The sequence below is a fragment of the Saccopteryx leptura genome, chromosome 4 (genome assembly GCF_036850995.1).
Source record: "Saccopteryx leptura isolate mSacLep1 chromosome 4, mSacLep1_pri_phased_curated, whole genome shotgun sequence".
Lineage (NCBI taxonomy): Eukaryota > Metazoa > Chordata > Mammalia > Chiroptera > Emballonuridae > Saccopteryx > Saccopteryx leptura.
This window is the reverse complement of record NC_089506.1, coordinates 133,310,527-133,330,601: the sequence shown is the minus strand read 5'-3', so window position 1 is coordinate 133,330,601 and position 20,075 is coordinate 133,310,527. Positions and strand designations below refer to the sequence as shown.

Here is a 20,075-nt window from a genome sequence, read left to right as displayed (position 1 = left end):
GGAAGTCTCTGCAGAGGTAACCACAAATACCCTTTTTCTAACCCTGTGCTTCCTGCATTACAGCCCGGTGCCCAGGCTTATACAAAGGACAGGAAAGGCGGCAGGTCCCAGGCCAGTGTCACGGAACTGGAGGCTGCACTCGGCCTGGGCCTGCAGGGGGAGCAGCGGAGGACGCTCTGACAGCGTTGGTTTCCCAAGAGGTGCTGAGGGACTAGCTCACGTCCCAGGTCAGAGGGCAGGGACAGCAGAAGCCAGTGAGCACTGCCAGGGTTGGGCTCAACACACCAGAGTGACCACAGGCAGGGCCAGCTAGAGGGTGGAGGTCTGGGGGATGATTTTGAGGGCTGCAGGGGTGGGATCAGGAACCGGATACGTCACTCACACATGGTGGCCTAAGGCACACAGGCTGATTCTGTCTTAGTCCTGAGGTCACAGTCAAAGTGGGTGTCACTGGGCTGCACCCAGGAGCCAGAAGGTTCCTTCTGCAAAGCTAGGATGGTGGGAGCCCTTGTCACAGCCCCATCAGACTCCCCTCCTCCCTGTCCACATGGAGGCCTACGGTCCATCACTACACCAGATGGGAGTCGTGCAGGCCTGTTCCCCACTCTGTGCTCCACTGGACCATGGCCAGGGTTCCCCTCAGCACCCCCAGGGTCACTCAGAGTTTCCATATATTTTTACAACTGTGTCCAACCACACCCGATTAGAGGCAGGAAGGTCCGAGCCGGACCAGACATCACAGAGGGGAAATGTTAACAGTACCCAACAGCCCTGGGGAGCTGGGCTGAGTGACCTGGGGGGGTGAGGATAATAGCTGATGGGCCTGAGATGGATAAAGCTGGATAGGAGGCTAATGGGGGCGGGTAGGATGCTACTGTAGGCAGCAGTATGTCCCTGAGACCACAGCTGCCCTGGGGCACGTGAGGCCTGCAGCTTAGAAAAGGGGTGCCTGGAACCAAGGGGCAAGTATGCTGGCCCCCCAGTCTGTCCTGAACATCCCTCCCATCTCATCCATGGCTGGGTCCTGTCCTCTTGTTGCAGAGGGACATGGGAGCTCAAGGTACCTTGCTGACTAGACAGCTCACTGAGCCAGATAGGAGGAACCGAGAGGAAAGAGGATAAGGAACCCCTGCTGGGTCCTGGTCACCTTGCCTCTGGTCAGCAACAGGGCTGAGCAAGTTCACAGGACAAGATCTCAAAAGGAAACTCAGTTTCCCCACTCAGGCTGCACCCTGCTGGGGTCTGGGACAAGGGCTACTCAGGACTAGGAGGGCCGGAAACTTCAGCAAAGGACATGGACACTTGCTGACTTGCTGCTCAGAGATCACAGGACCGGGTCATGGGCACAAAGCCACCAGAGGGCTGAAATAAAGATGTGTTTGCTCTGGTCTGGGTCCCAGAGGGACCACAAGCAGGGACAGCAGTCAGAGTGGGGTCGGGTCTTCAGGTCACTTTCGGTCCTCTAACTACTGACCCTGTGGTCATGCACATGCAGGACAGCCTCCTTCTCTGTCCTGTGTCCTGTAACCACTGCCCACAGTGGGGTCCTACTCTGGACTTAGGGGTTGCAGTTGCTGCCACCCTCCAGCTCAGCAGGGCTGTTCCAGGTGGTAGCCCCTCCTCTTTCTCCTTGTCCCCCTCCCAGAAGTGGGTGTTCCCAGTGACCAGTCGCAGTTCATGTGGATGTTTTCCAAAGTGCCTGAATCTGAAGAGAGAGAGCAGAGGAGAGGCCCAGCTGGAAACTCTGCTGGAGGAATGGCTCAGAGGAGCTGAGTGAGGACCCTGAGGTCTGTCTGGAGACTGAGGCCCCACAGGAAGCCAAGCCAGTGGACACAGGATGGCTCCTGCAGGGTCCCCTCTTCTGTCACTCAGGCTCTGTCTGAACCTGGACCCCAGGGACTTCAAGGGAGAGGGCAGAGGGATCCGTGTGCCCTGTGGCTGGCAGTGTGTTAACCTCCTGGGCTCAGAACGGCTGACCCAGGGGACTAGGGCAGTGACAAGCCCCTCCAGGCTCAGGGCTACGGACCTGGGAGAGGACTCAGCCCCCCGCTCCCCTGTCCCTACTGCCTGTGGGCAGGGCTTCCTGGACTGATGGTGCCGGGAGTATCTGGGTACCTCATGAGGACCAGGGCAAAAGGCCAGGGTTGTGCAAGTGTGAACTATCCATCCTTTTATTCACCTGCCAACCATTTCCTGAGAGGCTCGGGGGCCAGTCACTGCCCGCACCACAGTGGCTCACAGCTGGAGGCTTGGGTGCCTCACCGGCCAAGGCAGGGCAGGTCAGCAGGACTGGAAACTTTACCTCATCCCACAGCATCTTTTGAGACCCAGGGGGCCCCGAGGCCTACGTCGATGGGCCACAGATGTTCCTTGGTATCAGAGGGGCCTGGGGGTCCAGTATTGCCCATGGTGTCCCCAAGAACCACAAGTGTGTGACCTGACCAGTGTAGCCTGGGCAGCAACATGCTTACCTCCTTCGCACGTCCCGAGAACACAGGAATGTTCACTGCACGGGCAGAAGGGAGATGTTCAGCTGGTGGCTGCAGCCCTCATCAGGGCCTGTGACGTCCCCAGACTCAACCCTCCAATGTCCTTCTGGGGGCATGAGTGTCGGTCAGAAGCCTCCTGCAGGCAGTGCTGCCGCATCAGAGCCTAGCACTCTGTCACAGGAACCAGAGTCCATGAGTGGTACTGATCCGAGATCCCACAGCACTGCCCCACGATGGACAACCTCACAACTCAGACCCGGTGGCTCACCTCTGAGCCCCATCCCACGATTCTAGGGAGTTGGTGTGACCCAGGGAGAGGGGTTTTTCTGCAGAGGGGACATATGCCTCAGCCACCCTGAAAATCTGGCTCAGTCGCTGCTGGGTCACCCTGTGTCTCTCCTCATGTCTCTGGTCTCCCTGCTCTGTCTCTCTCAATCTGTCTCTCTGCCTCTGTAGAAATAGTCTTGTGTAGACTCTGTCTTTCATCTGTCTGTGTTGTCCCTGCCTCCTTGACTGCCCCTGTCTGTCTGTCCCTCTTTCTCTCTGTCTTACACAGTCTTCCACCCTCTCCTAACCTCTCCAGCTCCCAACCCACCTCTGAACAAAAGTCTGTTTTCTCAGCGCAGCTGCCATGTGTAATAACAGGTTCCTTCACTGGCTCCTTCCTTCCTCAGATCTCTGGGGTCACCTGTGAAGGGCACACAGGTGAGCGAGGCAAGCAGTTTCCCGGGCCTGTACTGCACCAGAAACTGGATGTTGGTGCTATACCCCGGCTCTGGGACATGCCCCTGCACCATCTGTCCATCCCAGGTGATAGACTGGGGGTCCCTGGAAGGCACAGCTGCAGGGTGCATCCTGAGGGTGGGGAAGCTGCAAGAACCACATGCCTGCACATATTCACATATGAGTGTCTGCTTCCTTCTGCCACCTACAGCCTGCAAGGTGCTTGGTGGACCCCAGGGAAGTGTGGCTTTTTGGGAGGATGTGGGGATGCTGATCTCCACTGGCCTAGCACATCGTTGCAGAAACCCTAGGTTCCCAGGCCTTTCGTCTCTGGGTCTGAGTTTTTCCAGTGTCCTTTGCACTTGGCATCTGGAGGGTCCACAGTGGAGTGACCTGTGAGGAGTCTTTTCCAGGTTGTGATTCCAGGGACCCCAGCCCCAGGCCTGCTGGGGTGTTGAGTATGGACCGCTTGGCAGAGCTGAACAAGAACCCTGGCTGTGAGGATAGCTGGCCAGGGGTCAGAGATCAGAAAGGGCAGTGGCAGAAGCCTCCTCAGGCCACCTGCACTGTCGCACTGAATGCTATGTGAGCCTGCCTGCCTGGAGGCAGGGTTAGTCCTGCTTTGCCACATCCCCTCACTGATCCAGAACAGGCTGGGAATAAAGCTTTTTTTTTTTTTTTCTCAGTTGATTTGGAGAAAGGGGAAAGCTATCGTTTCTTGTTCCACTTAGAGGTGCACCCATTGGTCAGTTCCCAAATATGCCCCAACCAGGGATCAAACCTATGACCCTGGCATGTCAGGACAATGCTCTAACTAGCTGATCTACCAGGCCAGGACCCAGAGGCCCAGAGACAGAGCTTTGGGGACTCTGGCTTCTGGCTTTGCAGGTAGAGAAAGGGGCTGTGAGGCACTCAGGAGACTGGAGGGCAAAAACAGTACGCTCGAGCTCAGAAGAAAGCCACTGCGCTGGGAGGTGGGAGCTGGCCTCTGGCACTGCTGGGGAGGCAGGCTTTGTGCCCTTCGGATGGCTGCCCAGGACTGAGGCAGGCCAGCGCAGGTGCTGTGAGGGCTAGGTGCTCTCTCCTGGACCCACTGGGTGTCAGAACCAGCAAGGTCCCCAGCACATGGTCAGAGCCTGGACACGCAGAGACAGGGCCACTCACACTCAGACATGCTGTGCAGCATGTTCCAGGAAGGGGTACAGACAGCCTCCACTCACAAATGTCAGTGCAGGGGGAGTCTCTGAGGCAGGATCACGGCTCATGGAGAAAACACCAGCATTGTTGTAGCAGCTGATTAAAACGCGTTTGATCACGCTGCTTGTTTGAAAAGACATACAAACATAAAAGATAACCCACAAACAGGGAAAAGCAGGTTTACAGCTGTTTGTATGAAAAATAACACAAGAATTAGTAAAAAATGACACAAAGATAAACCTTTATGTACTCACAACTGTAAACCTACTTCTGCCCACTCGTATAAATGGTACACAGTAAACATGTCATACAATATATAAAAGTCAAAATAATAGAGAATTTTGATTATTTTACTTACCCTCATGTTTTCACTTGTCTATAACTAAGATGCTTAGTTCCATGAATTTCCTGTCGCCCCTATGACAAATAACACAGATCTGATTTCTTAGAAATAAATCCCTCACATACTCCTGGAGAGCAGACATCTGAGACCCAGAGATCCCAGGACCGCATGGCCTCCTGGGGCTCCAGGGAGGGTCCATCCTGCCTCTTCCACTCCTGTGATTCCAGGCATCCCTAGGATGGGGGCTGTCTCCCTCCTGTCTCTTTCACCCACTCAATAAGGCTTCTCCTCTGTGTCTGTGTCTCCTCCTCTGTCTCTTCTAAGGTCCCTGTTACTGGGTGCAGGGCCTCCCTGACCCAGGATGACTCACTTCATCACATCTGCAAAGACCCGTTTTCATACAGGCCCGGGCAGCGGGACTGGGACGGCATGCATTGGGAGCCACCATCTGTCCCAGGCTGGGACTGTGTTACTGTATGTTCATTGGTGTACCACATGTTCTCTGAGTGTTCCCCATGAGGACTGACCAATGGTGACCCCATCCACTGTGATTAGAGGCAGCCACGACATCACGACCTACAGCCTGAACAAGAAGTCTCCCATCTCCTGCTCAGAGTCCCCGCTCCTGCAGCTTCTGGCCAAGGCCCTGCCCTGTGTCACTCGCCCCTGGTGCTCAAGTGGTCCGTCACCCAAGTGAATATCCACACCACCAGCTCCTCTGTGCAGCCATCCCCTGCTTCCCTGGGACTTCTCCCGCACCTTTCAGGGGGAACGAATTGAAAACAAAGGTCTTGCCAACCCAGAACCCTGCCCTTAGAAAGGAGACAAAGAGCAGGGTTATTACACAGTCAGCTGGGACCAGAATGGGGTACCCTGCTGACAGCCACTCAAAGGCCACACCCACTCAGGGCTGGGGGGCTGACCAGAGCCTCATTCAGGGCATTTACATGCACACACACTCATACACAGGGAAAAGGGAAGATCCCTGTCTTACATGTTTTGTCAGGTGAGGTCCAACATGGGAGCAAGGAACATTTTGTCCCATGTTTTCTGCAGAGATGGTGAAGTCTGTCCTGTATAATCACATTTGGGCCATGACCCTGTCACCCACAGCCCATCTTCCCTGTTTGAATTGGAGGTTTTAGGGGAGGAGGAGGTCTCTATGGGGAATGGAGAGAAAGGGGCCTCCTGAGTCACCCAGGGTGGCCCAGGCTGTGAGTAGGGTGTCAAGCAGACTGTGGTCTTGGCATGGGGCGCTGCTGAGGGCCCCAATGCCGTGTCCCAGGGGGCAGCTCACCCCAGGATTCTGCTCTCCAAACCTCTGTTTTTTGCTCCATACTTGAACACAATAAGCATCTGGACAAGCAGCACACCCTCCACCCTCTACCTCGGGCTGTGTTCTGCGTCCTCTGTAATTGCTTTGCTCTGAGATACAGTTGCCCGTGTGGCCAGCTGCTGTGCCTGGGGGAGAGCCCAGGGTGGGGTGTGGGGAATCAACATTCCTAAGGGCAGTTAGGTGCCTAGGAATGCATGCAGATAGGACAGTCACCGCAGCCTGTGGAGAGGGTACAGAGGCAGGATTGTCATCCTGCAGGGCAGGCGCCTGTGACTTCAGTGACACACTTGCCATCACCAGGGGGTCTCCCATGAAGGAGCCACAGGAACAGAAATGTCACAGACACCTGGTGGGCCTAACCCTGTTGTTAGGGGCTCTGGCTGGGCCATGGGTACAGCACCAGAGCAAAGTCGGCATGCACTGTACCCAGGGTCACTTGTATTGTCCACTCCCTGCTCAGTTGGGGGGAGGTTGGCCTTGGGGCAGCAGGTGACTTGCTAGCCCTGTCAGGGTGTCTGCTTCAGGGCGTAGGGCCACGAACCATGGTAACACCTCCGAGGCTCCTCTGTACGCACAGTAGGTCTGTCCTGCACCCCTGTCCTACTCCACACAAATAGGCTCCTTCGCTCAACTGGCGGGGTCACATGGGGAAAACCCAGCTTTTTCCTGGCCACACTGATGTGGGGCCGTTTTCAAGTTACTTCTTGCTTTTCTGTACCTACTTTGTGAACAGAGCATGTTACTTCTTACCTCTGTAGTGTTACTGCTGTTTTATGAGGGTCCTGGAGGGCTGTTGCAGCATGGGGGGAGGGGCCCTTCCAGAGGCTAGAGGCTGCCTGGGAGGAGGGGGGGGACCCTAAATGGATGGCCCATTTAAGGTCCGAGCTGAGGAAGGCGCTGATGGCAGGAGCCAGCCCAGTTCTTCCCAGGACAGGCCTTCCCCAGGTAAAACTCCTTTGGCCCCAGCAGCGACTGTCCCCTGCAAAGAGGGTCCCAAATGCACAGTCTGAGCCCTGGCAGCCACCAACTGCTAGGAGCTGACATGGGCTGGCACAGCCACACCGGGCACGGACGTGCGAGGCAGCTTGAGCTGGTCGGGGCTGCCTGCCATCCAGGCAGAGGTGACCCACCTTCGTCAGCAATTGCTGAACATCACAGAGCAGCTGGACGCCAGGGTGTAGTACCTGGACCTGTGCATCACACACGCACTGGATGCACCGAGAAGAACCTGCAATCTCTGCACATGATGCACACGGCCTGGCTGGTCGAGCTACGTTGGGGGCTGGTGGAGAATGAGGCCTCGCACAGCGATGGACACCACGGTCCTTCCGCACAGGACACAACCAGCCTGTAAGGGGGACACAGACAACCGCTAAGGAAGTGCACACACACAGTCTTTTGGGACGGGAGGTGGCTGATGTCCAGTGATTGGCCACTGGAAATTGCTGACCCTCCTGTGTTTCTGAGCCTCCCTCCCCTAAGCCAGCACACCCCTGACTCCTCCAGGCTGCCTGAGGTTTTGCAAAACTGGATCCCTCATTGTCATCCTGCCCCCAGTTTAGATATTTTCTTTTCTTTTGTGAAAAAACTTTTATCAAGACAGAGAAAGACAGAGACAGGTACATCAATCTGCTCCTGTATGTACCCTGCCCAGACATTGAACCAGTAAACCCTGAGCTTTGGGACGATACTCTAACCAACCAAGCTATCCAGACAGGCTTGTTTAGATATTTTCAGTCTCTTTTCCTCTTGGCTTCTAGACCAGTGTTTCTAAAGGCAGAGGATGATGGACCCCATCTGCATCACAGGTGCCCAATGTCCCCTGAGACCTCAGGGTCTGGGGGGTATTCTGCAGGACCTCATTCCATGAACCACGCTCCCTGAACTTAACATTAGCTTATGCACTGTTTTCTGGAGGGCAGGCACACAGTGCACACAAGCATACACACACACATGTATACTCACACAGATGTACACGCATGTGCACACTTCCACCCACAGCATTGGCCCAGCTGTCACTGGGCAGCTGAGCTCCGTGGGGGCAGCCGGGTGTTATGTGTTTACTAGTTCAGAATCGACCTGAGCCACCAGTCCAGTGAGCTTTGTAGGGAGCTCCTTCAACAGGCCATGACACCCTGTGTACTCCTGTCCACTTCCCAGGACACGCTCACGGAGATCTCGGAGTGGCACGAGAACCAATTCTGGGAGACTGTCATCTTGGCCTACAGCAACTTCAAGGGCATGGCAGATGACCTGCATGAGTAACTGGTCACCTGTGTCAATAACATCTTTAGAGATATACTGTGTCCCCAGGGTTAAGAGGGGCATGCGGCATCCTTGAGAGGTGAGTAGAGTGTGCGGTACCCCAATGGGTGAGGTGGGCACGACATCCCCATGCAAGTCATGAAAGAGGGCGAGGCTTCCCCGTACCTGATGCTGAGGTAGTCCAAGTGCCAGTGAAGCTGCTGACATGGTCTTCTAGAAGCTTCTATGGAGAATGGGTTAAACTTAGCACCTGTTAGAAGTTGCCACATTGTGTGTTTCCTGTGAGCAGGGTGACTCTCTCTGTCCCAGGCTGTCCCAACAGGGTGCACAGCCTGTGAGCACCAACCCCACAGGGCTTCTCTCCTCATTCTGGGGGCTGGAATCTGAGACCTAGATGTGGACAGGGCTAGTTCCTCCTGAGGCCTCTCTACTGAGTGAGACACGGTTCTCTCCTCCCTGTGTCCTGACATGGCTGTTCCTCTGTGTCTGTGTCCTCACCTTCTCTTCTTATAAGGACCTCAGTCCTGTGGGATCAGGACCCTTCCTAGGGACCTCATTGTACCTAAATCCCCTCAGTTTATGTGCAGCCTGACTCTCAGTGCACCTCCTGTCCCAGTCACTCACTGAGGAGCATCAGACTGTGATCCAGGAAAACGAGTGTCTGTGTCCTTGTGACAATCCAGATGCCACAACACTGACCAGGATGCCTCATTGCCCCACTGTCCTCGCACAGACCTGATATCCCCTCCTTATCCTGACACGCCACCCCCACCACCACCACCACAGGAGAATCTGACACTGCGGCAGCTCTGGGCACAAGGTCAACGGGTCCTCCTGTTCTATGATGACGAGGGCACCGTGCACCGGCATGGGGAGCTGTGACTGGCCATCCCCTACTGGTGGGGCAACTAGGTGAAGCCCGAGAAGCTGATTCACTACCTGGAGCACATGAAGAGCTGCGGCCGCCCAGGTGGGCGCACGTCCTATGGGGGCACTCTCACACACATGTACACACAACACACATCCATCATGGGTGTGTATGTGTGCACACATGCATGTGTGGTTTTAGGGCTCAGCTGCATGAGGTCTGGGTGTTACCATGGCAGCTACCAGCTCTGAGCAAGGAGAGCGTGCAGTTCTGGGGTTTTCTGTCCCTTCTGACGTCGCACAGCATCCCACGTGTTTCTCGCCCAGGCCTCCTCATCTAGTGCCCATTACTCTTTGCAAGGACATGGGCACTTTTGGGCACACGAGCCACACACAACCCCAGCTGATTCGAAGGGAGAGCTGCTTTGCACTGTTGTGTCTGTGTTTAGAAGGAGATTGTCTTAAAAAAGGAGTTTGTGGTTTCAACTGCTCCATATCGTAGTAGGGTGCATGGCTGTGTCTGAGGCTACTTTGGGCCTCCAGGGTCCCACTCTCCTGTCACAATCAGCACTGTGACAGGGCAGCTGTGTGTTAAACTTGGTGTGCTACCTGGGATTCACATGACTATTAATCTGTGTACCGCACGGGATCAGGACATGGACATGTCAGGTAACTCTTCACCCACAGTTCTCTGTAGCAGGAGCATGGTGATCTGACAGCACTGTGGGGCCAGAGATGTCTGTGCTTGTGTGAGGGGCTGGAACCATGTGTATGACTGCAGAGGCAAAGACAGTGGTAGCTGATGGGCCAGGTGGGCTGCAGGCGGAAACTTGGTGGGACCCAGGTGGGGCGCAGGTGGATGGTAACGACTCCCACCCTTAAAGTGAACTTTTTGCAGCCAGAAGTACCTGATGGAGAACCTACAGTAAGTACATCCTGGTGCATCATCCGAGTGCTTGTGGAGGCCGATGCTGTCCAGCCTGCCACAGGTCGGTGCCTAGGTGTGGGACCAGTGACCTGGCCCGGGCGTGCGTTGCACCAACATCATTGCGGGCGACTTCATCGGCACCAAATCCTTTGTCAGAAACATCATCAATCTCAAACAGAGGCTGCTCGATCTCAATGAGAGGCTGCTTGCGTGCTGACCGCGTGCCCTCTGTCTTCCTGCAGCCTCTCTTGTCTCTCTGTCTCACTCATGCATCCAGCCAACAGGGCGAGAAAGGTGGCCAGAGTGCGTTCTGCCTCCTTGGTGCCCCCAGCTGCAGCAGTTGGCATCATGGCCCCCAGACTGCAGTGAGTCTTGGGACTGTGCGTATGATCCCAGTTGGACAAGAGTGCCTCTGCCAGGACAGTTAACTGGGACGACGAGATCCATTCTCCAGGGTCACACCAGCCCCTGGTTTCGGTGTCTCAGCACAAACCCTGTTCCACTCCTGCTGGACTGTATTCTCTTTTGGGTCACTCAAACATTTCCCACAAGACAACCCTGCTCACGCTTTGGCAGCCAAGATGCCATTGTGTCACAAAGGCCCTATAATCCTGAGACAGGGTCCACACACTGGGACCTCAGGCCCCGGCTCTGCCTGGTCGGGCATAGCAGACCAGGTGTAAGGGATGCACTCTGAGACGTTCACAGTGTCTCTAACGTAGCAACTATCATCCGCTGCACACCCACATTTCCCTCGGTTCTGCCTCAGCCAGGAACCATCCACAGCAGTGACTTCCTCTGAAAGAACAACAAACACATGAAACTCAGCTTTGACACAGATTTTTGTGGTCAGACAACCCAGGTGTTGACAATACACATGAAGGAGCGTCAGAAATGTGAACTGTGTCCAGGTACCAGGGAGATATTTTAAACATGGAATTGTGGCCCCCTTCCTCCCATTTATCTTTTTTTTTTTATATAAATTTTTATTAATGTTAATGGGATGACATTAATAATTCAGGGTACATATATTCAAAGAAAACATGTCTAGGTTATCTTGTCATTAAATTATGTTGCATATCCCTCACCCAGAGTCAGATTGTCCTCCGTCACCCTCTATCTAGTTTTCTCTGTGCCCCTCCCCCTCCCCCTAACTCTCTCCCTCCCTCCCTCCTGCGTCCTCCCTCCACCCACCCATGGTAACCACCACTCTCTTGTCCATGTCTCTTAGTCTCGTTTTTATGTTCCACCAATGTATGGAATCATGTAGTTCTTGTTTTTTTCTGATTTACTTATTTCACTCCGTATAATGTTATCAAGATCCCACCATTTTGCTGTAAAAGATCTGATGTCATCATTTCTTATGGCTGAGTAGTATTCCATAGTGTATATGTGCCACATCTTCTTTATCCAGTCTTCTATTGAAGGGCTTTTTGGTTGTGTTCATGTCTTGGCCACTGTGAACAGTGCTGCAATGAACATGGGGCTACATGTGTCTTTACGTATCAATGATTCTGAAGTTTTGGGGTATATACCCAGCAGAGGGATTGCTGGGTCATAAGGTAGTTCTATTTTCAGTTTTTTGAGGAACCACCATACTTTCCTCCATAATGGTTGTACTACTTTACATTCCCACCAACAGTGTACGAGGGTTCCTTTTTCTCCACAGCCTCTTCAACATTTGCTATTACCCGTCTTGTTGATAATAGCTAATCTAACAGGGGTGAGGTGGTATCTCATTGTAGTTTTGATTTGCATTTCTCTAATAACTAATGAAGCTGAGCATCTTTTCATATATCTGTTGGCCATTTGTATTTCTTCCTGGGAGAAGTGTCTGTTCATGTCCTCTTCTCATTTTTTTATTGGATTGTTTGTTTGTTTGTTGTTGAGTTTTATGAGTTCTTTGTAAATTTTGGATATTAGGCCCTTATCTGAGCTGTCGTTTGAAAATATCAGTTCCCATTTAGTTGGCTGTCTGTTTATTTTGATATCAGTTTCTCTTGCTGAGCAAAAACTTTTTATTCTGATGTAGTCCCATTCATTTATCTTTGCCTTCACTTCTCTTGCCATTGGAGGCAAGTTCATAAAATGTTCTTTAAAAACCCAGGTCCATGAGTTGAGTACCTATGTCTTTTTCTATGTATTTTATTGTTTCAGATCGTATATTTAGGTCTTTGATCCATTTTGAATAATTTTAGTACAGGGGGACAGGCTGTAGTCGAGTTTCATTCTTTTGCATGTGGCTTTCCAGTTTTCCCAACACCATTTGTTGAAGAGGCTTTCTTTTCTCCATTTTGTGTTGTTGGCCCCTTTATCAAAGATTATTTGACCATATATATGTGGTTTTATTTCTGGGCTTTCTATTCTGTTCCATTGGTCTGAGTGTCTATTTTTCTGCCAATACCATGCAGTTTTGATTATTGTGGCCCTATAATATAGTTTAAAGTCAAGTATTGTAATGCCCCCAGCTTCATTCTTTTTCCTTAGGATTGCTTTGGCTATTCGGGGTTTTTTATAGTTCCATATAAATCTGATGATTTTTTGTTCCATTTCTTTAAAAAATGTCATAGGAATTTTGATGGGAATTGCATTAAATTTATATATTACTTTGGGTAATATGGCATTTTAATTATATTTATTCTTCCTATCCAAGAACAAGGAATATTTTTCCATCTCATTGTGTCTTTTTCTATTTCTCTTAGCAATGCCTTGTAGTTTTCTTTATATAGGTCCTTTACATTCTTTATTATGTTTATTCCTAGGTATTTTATTTTTTTTGTTGCAATCGTGAAGGGGATTATTTTTTTGAGTTTGTTTTCTAATATTTCATTGTTGGCATATAGAAAGGCTCTGGACTTTTGTATGTTAATTTTGTATCCTGCGACCTTACTGTATTGGTTTATTGTTTCTAGTAATCTTTTTGTGGAGTCCTTTGGGTTTTCGATGTATAGGATCATATCATCAGCAAAAAGTGATACCTTTACTACTTCTTTTCCTATATGGATGCCTTTTATTTCTTTGTCTTGTCTGATTGCTCTGGCCAGAACTTCTAGCACCACGTTAAATAAGAGTGGAGAGAGTGGACAACCCTGTCGTGTTCCTGATTTAAGGTGGAAAGTCCTCAGTTTTATGCCATTTAATATGATGTTGGCTGATGGTTTATCATATATGGCCTTTATCATGTTGAGATATTTTCCTTCTATACCCATTTTGTTGAGAGTCTTAAACATAAAATTGTGTTGTATTTTATCGAAAGCCTTTTCTGCGTCTATTGATAAGATCATGTGGTTTTTGTTTTTTGTTTTGTTGATATGGTGTATTACGTTAACCGTTTTACGTATGTTGAACCATCCTTGAGATTCTGGGATGAATCCCACTTGATCATGATGTATTATTTTTTTAATATGTTGTTGTATTCGATTTGACAGTATTTTGTTTAGTATTTTAGCATCTGTATTCATTAGAGATATTGGTCTGTAGTTTTCTTTCTTTGTGCCATCCTTGCCAGGTTTTGGTATGAGGGTTATGTTGGCCTCATAAAATGTGTTTGGAAGTATTGCTTCTTCTTCAATTTTTTGGAAGACTTTCAGTAGAATAGGAACCAAGTCTTCTTTGAATGTTTGATAGAATTCACTAGTATAACTGTCTGGGCCTGGACTTTTATTTTTGGGGAGGTTTTTAATAGTTTTTTCTATTTCCTCCCTGCTGATTGGTCTGTTTAGGCTTTCTGCTTCTTCATGACTCAGTCTAGGAAAGTTGTATTGTTCTAGAAATTTATCCATTTCTTCTAGATTGTTGTATTTGGTGGCATATAGTTTTTCATAGTATTCTACAATAATTCTTTGTATATCTATGATGTCTGTGGTGATCTCTCCTCTTTCATTTTGGATTTTATTTATTTGAGTCCTGTGCCTTTTTTCCTTGGTGAGTCTTGCCAAGGGTTTGTCGATTTTGTTGATCTTTTCAAAGAACCAGCTCCTTGTTTTATTGATTTCTTCTATAGTTTTTTTGTTCTGTATTTCGTTTATTTCTGCTCTGATTTTTATTATCTCCTTTCTTCGGCTGGTTTTGGGTTGTCTTTGTTCTTCTTTTTCTAGTTCCTTAAGGTGGGAATTTAAGTGGTTCACTTGGGCTCTCTCTTTTTTGTTCATATATGCCTGAAGTGATATGAACTTCCCTCTTATCACTGCTTTTGCTGCATCCCATAGATTCTGATATGTCGTATTGTCATTTTCATTAGTCTGTATATATCTTTTGATCTCTGCGCTTATTTCTTCTTTGACCCATTCATTTTTTAAAAGTATGTTGTTTAGTTTCCACAATTTTGTGGGTTTTTCCCCCTCTTTTTTACAGCTGAATTCTAGTTTCAAGGCTTTATGATCAGAGAATATGCTTGGTACAATTTCAATTTTTCTAAATTTGCTGATATTGTCTTTGTGGCCCAACATATGGTCAATTCTTGAGAATGTTCCATGTACACTAGAGAAAAATGTATACTCTGTCACTTTGGGATGAAGTGTCCTGTAGATGTCTATCATATCCAGGTGTTCTAGTATTTCGTTTAAGGCCACTATATCTTTATTGATTCTCTGTTTGGATGACCGATCTAGAGCCGTCAGCGGAGTATTGAGGTCTCCAAGTATGATTGTATTTTTGTCAGTTTTTGTTTTAAGGTCAATAAGTAGCTGTCTTATATATTTTGGTGCTCCTTGGTTTGGTGCATATATATTAAGGATTGTTATGTCTTCTTGATTCAGTGTCCCCTTAATCATTATGAAATGACCATTTTTGTCTCTGCATACTTTTTCTGTCTTGTAGTCAGCATTATCAGATATGAGTATTGCTACACCTGCTTTTTTTTGGGTGTTGTTTGCTTGGAGTATTGTTTTCCAGCCTTTCACTTTGAATTTGTTTTTATCCTTGTTGCTTAGATGAGTTTCTTGTAGGCACCATACAGTTGGATTTTATTTTTTAATCCATTCTGCTACTCTGTGTCTGTTTACTGGTAAGTTTAATCCATTTACATTTAGTGTAATGATTGACATTTGTGGGTTCCCTATTGCCATTTTATAAATTGCATTCTGTTAGTTTTTTATCTTGTTTGATTCTTCTCTTTTGTTTTTCTATCATTTGTTTTTGTTTGTTTGTATTCCATACTTCTTTCCTCTGTTGTTACCTTTTTTAAGTCAAGTGTTTTTGTGGTGGTTTTTTCAAGGGTGGTTACCATTAAGTAATGAAAAGGGTACCTACGATATTCATTGTAGTACCCTTTCTTATGAGTATTTCTGTGCTTCATCATCCTTTGCTACTGTTAATCTTCATCTTTTCTCCCCTTTTTTTTCTTTTGTTGTCACAGTTTAAGTTTGGTTTTATTGTTTTCTTGGTGGAGCTGTTACTTGTGGTTTTGTTTTTTTTTGTTCTTTGAATCTGGTTGGAAAACCCCCTTTAGCATTTCCTGGAGTGGGGGCTCTCTGATGATAAAATCCCTCATCTTTTCTGTATTTGTGAATGTTTTTATATCTCCTTCGTACTTGAAGGATAGCTTTGATGGGTATAGTATTCTTGGCTGAAAGTTCCTCTCTTTCAGGGCTTTAAATATTGGGGTCCACTCTCTTCTAGCTTGTAGAGTTTCTGCTGAGAAATTTGATGATAATCTAATAGGCCTTCCTTTATATGTTGTACTCTTCTTTTCCCTGGCTGCCTTGAGAATTTTTTCTTTGTCATTGGTTTCTGTCATCTTCATTATGATGTGCCTTGGAGTGGGTTTGTTGGGGTTAAGAAAACTCGGTGTTCTGTTTGCTTCTTGAATTTGAGGCTTTAGTTCTTTCCACAGGCTTGGGAGGTTCTCATCTATTATTTGTTTGAGTATATTCTCCATTCCATTTTCTTTCTCTTCTCCCTCTGATATACCTATTATTCTTATGTTATTCTTTCTGATGGAGTCAGACAATTCCTGTAGGGCTTTCTCGTTTTTTATTATTTTTGAGTCTCTTTCTTCTTCTCTCTGTTGTGCCTCAAGTTGCTTGTCTTCTATTTCACTAATCCTATCTTCTATCTGGGCTGTCCTATTAGCTAAGCTTGTTACCTCGTTTTTCAGCTCGTGAATTGAGTTTTTCAATTCTGTTTGATTTGTTTTTATAGTTTCAATTTCCTTGGTAATATATTCTTTGTGATCGTTGAGTTGTTTTCTGATCTCCCTAAATTGCCTTTCTGTGTTTTCTTGTATATCTCTGAGTATTTTTAAGATTTCTATTTTAAATTCTGTGTCATTTGGCTCCAAGGCTTCCAATACATTAAATCTTTTCTCCATAGATTTTTCCACATCTATTTGTGTTACCTCTCTATCTTTTGTATCCATAATATTCGATTTCCTTTTTCTTATTGGCATCTGAAGGTGGTCTTGTTGATAGTATTAATTAGAATTAATAAAGAATAAAACGGAAAAAAAAAAGGAAAACATTCCACAAAAAAAAAAGTAATAATTTATTATTTTCCCCCTTTTTCTTTCTTTTCCCCTCCTTTCACCTCCTTAGGGAAACTTCTTGATGACCTGTGAATTATATTATGCTAAATGGAACAAAAACTGCCTATAATGGAGGGCCTGATTTGGGGTGAAGAGTTCAAGGGGCAAAAAAGGGAGTAGGGACCTACTAAATGCAAAAAAAAAAAAAAAAAAAAAGGAGAAAATCTTAGACAAGCATAAAATAATTTCCTTGTAAGTGATGGTCGACTAAGAGACATAATGAGAGGGATAAGAGGGAAACAGAAAAAAAGGAGAGAAAAAATAATAATATTTAACGAAGAAAAAAATAAAAATAAAAATAATAAGTAAAAATCTGTTGTATTAAGTGGAGCGAAGACTAAATACAATGGAGACTTTGGGTTGGGAGGAATGCTAGTGAGTTAAAAAGCAATGTAAAAAGTACCCAAAATGCCACAAAAACAAACAAATAAAGGAAAACCAAGAACAAAAGCAGAAGAAAAAAAAAGAACAAAAAAAAAAACAAAAACCTTGAGTCCCAAATTAAATAATTTGTTCATGATTGAGGATTGAATGGGAGGAAAAGTAAAAGGAGAAAAGAAGAAATGAATAGAAAGGAAAAAATAAGAAAAAGAGAGAAACGAAGGAAGAGAAAGAGGAAAGGAAAAAAAAAACAAAGAAAAACAAAAGGGGAGAGAGTGAGAGTTAAGGGTTTTGGAGTGTAACCCTAAAGGAGAGTAAGGATGAAGAAAAGAAATAAGATGTAACACTCATGGGTAGTGTAGTTCAAGAAAAGGGTAGCATAAGATGGGCAGAGAATAAAAAGATCGAGGTGGAGGAAATACAAATAATAATAAAGGCAATAAGATAGAAGAAACAACAACAACGAAGAATTAGTGGAACAAGTTATAAAGTCTGTGGATTTTTCTTGATTTTGAGAGGTTAACTTCTTCCTTTTTCTTTTCTCTCCCTCTTCCTGGTCGGTGACTCTGTACCCCAGGCTCTGCCCCTGTGTCACGCTTAGGTAGGGATTTGCAGTTGATGGGATTCTATGGCAATGTCATATAATTGGCTTTAGTCTCTCTGGTAGTCAAGGCTTGTTGGTGTTTGTAGGGTCCAACAATGAGAGAGTTTGCTTTCCTGGAGTCTCTCTCCTAGTCTCCCCTTCCTGAATTAGCAGCCTGGTGATCCAGCTATGAGGCTGCCACTGCTTCTGCCTGGGGAGTAAGAGGCTCAAAGAGCTGGGAAATCTCCACTCTATCCTCACTCAGTGCAAGGCTCTGGGTAAGGCTCTGGCAGTCAGAGCCTCCAGCGTAATCAGGTGGGGCTGGGAGTCAATTGTTGTCAAGGTGACTGTTCAGTGCCTAGCATTCAGTTGGACCACTCAACCCAGGCTTTCCACACTTTGTAACCTATTTTGGCTGGGAAGAAGAGGCACTAGTCGCTGCTTGCTATATAGATCTTAATATCTGCCAAGTCCCTCTTGTTAGCGTATATCCCTGAATATGGAGGCTCTGTCAATCAGAAGTTGCCCCCGCCCCTTTAGCAAAAGGCACTGAAAAATATCACGCCTCTTGTCTTGGATCACTGAACTGGGAGAGATCTTATCAATTAGAGCCCCGTGGGTGCGCAGATTTCGTGAGTTAAGCTGATTTCAGTGATTGGATCTGCAGCTGTGCTCCAGAAAGTATTTCAGGCTGCCTGCGTGCCCCTCCCCCAATGCTTGATTGTTAGCTTGAATGGCTGGGTGAGGTTCCCCGCCCACAGAGAGAATCTCCTGACTAGGAAAGACAGGCTTGGCGCCCCTCCCGGACCGCGGCACGGGGCGCGCACACGGTTTCTCAGTGCACGCCGGTGGCCGGGACTCTTTGCACCGTGGCACGGGGCGCGCGCGCGGTTTCTCAGTGCACGCCGGTGGCCCAGGACTCTCCGGACCGCGGCACGGGGTGCGCGCTGTTTCTCAGGGCACGCCAGTGGCCGGGACTCTCTGGACCGTGGCACGGGGCGCGCGAGCGGTTTCTCAGTGCACGCTGGTGACCGGGGACTCTCCGGACCCTGGCATGGGGCGCACGCGGTTTCTCAGGGCACGCCAGCTGCCACCAGTGCCCAGGCTGCCACTCCCCGAGTGTGGGCGGGCAGTTGCATGTGTGGGTTGACTCGCCACAGGCGTACTCCCTCCTCGGCAACAGTCCTTTCGCTTTCAGTGTGTGTGTGGAACTCCGGTATGCTCCGAGGATAAATTTTTCTGTTTCTAGTTGATAAATTTGTTGAGATTTTGGGGAGATCTGTCGGACGCGCTGCTCATGGCGCCATTTCTGTGACGTCACTCACGACTCCCTCCCATTTATCTTTGATTTATAAAGAGTTATGTTTCGTAATACCTTCAGTTTCCCAAGTGCAATTAACCAAAGGTCTGCATGTAATTGTAAAATGACTTCTCCAGACTTTATGTTAAAGGGACATGTTCTTCCAGCAGAACATACTGGCCGAACTGACTTCCAGGCCATGGGCCGGAACTACCGCTATGAAGCTGCTCAATAAATATTTGTGAAGGAGCCACCAAACACATGCTGACCTGGGATCTCTCTCTCTTAAAACACTCCCTCGTCAGACACATGGTGGGCACCCCCTGGTCTGCTCAGCCCAGAACACCTTCTCCTGATGACACAAGGGTCTCCCTCCTTCCTCCCTCCCACATGTGGTTGTTCTCAGGGTCAGAGCTCCTGTGGGCCCAGTGGACATTATAACCTTGAAGGTGCCAGAGTCCGGCCCCGGGGGGGATCCAGGGGTCCCACGGGAGGAGACGGTGTCGGCAAAAATCGAGTGAGAGAGCCGAATTCTTTATTCTCTGGTTAGCATTTACTGCCAGGCATCTCCGCCAATGGCTGGTCTAACTTTACTTTTTTATGCACACGCACTAAGTTACAATCACATGGTATTTTGAATACATTATTGTTTTAGTTTCACTATGGTTACATATTTCTAGATAACAGTTAATTCATATCTATAAGCTACAAGTCAGGTGATAAGTTATTCAAAGTACAGTTATACAATAACTTGAATAGTAATAACAATATCGGTACAAACTTCTAAAAGATTAGTACTAATTAATAACTCTATTTTACTGTTGTTGTGAGTCAAGGGCGCAGAAAGAGATAGTAGACAAAATCATCAAGGACTAGCAAAGGACCACCGCTTGCTCAAGCAAATAGCCTTGAGTTCATGTAGTGTCCTAATTTTATTTTCACAAGACTACAAAAGGCTTGCTATTTAAGAGACTAACATAGCATTAAGAGTAACTTTTACTTAAAGATACATAGAGGGCACATGATTTGGGTCTGCAATTGCCCCGTGTTAGCCATATGTAGCCTCCTTCAATAAAACTCTTCAAAATTTAAAAAAATAAATAAATAAATAAAGATACATAGAGTGCACCTGCAAGATAG

General features: G+C 47.8%; 1 pseudogene; it reads left to right on the top strand.

The window, feature by feature from the left end:
* Positions 1-547: 547 nt before the first annotated feature.
* LOC136404249 (PI-PLC X domain-containing protein 1-like) lies at positions 548-9,537 on the top strand (annotated as a pseudogene).
* The last annotated feature ends 10,538 nt before the right edge of the window (positions 9,538-20,075 follow it).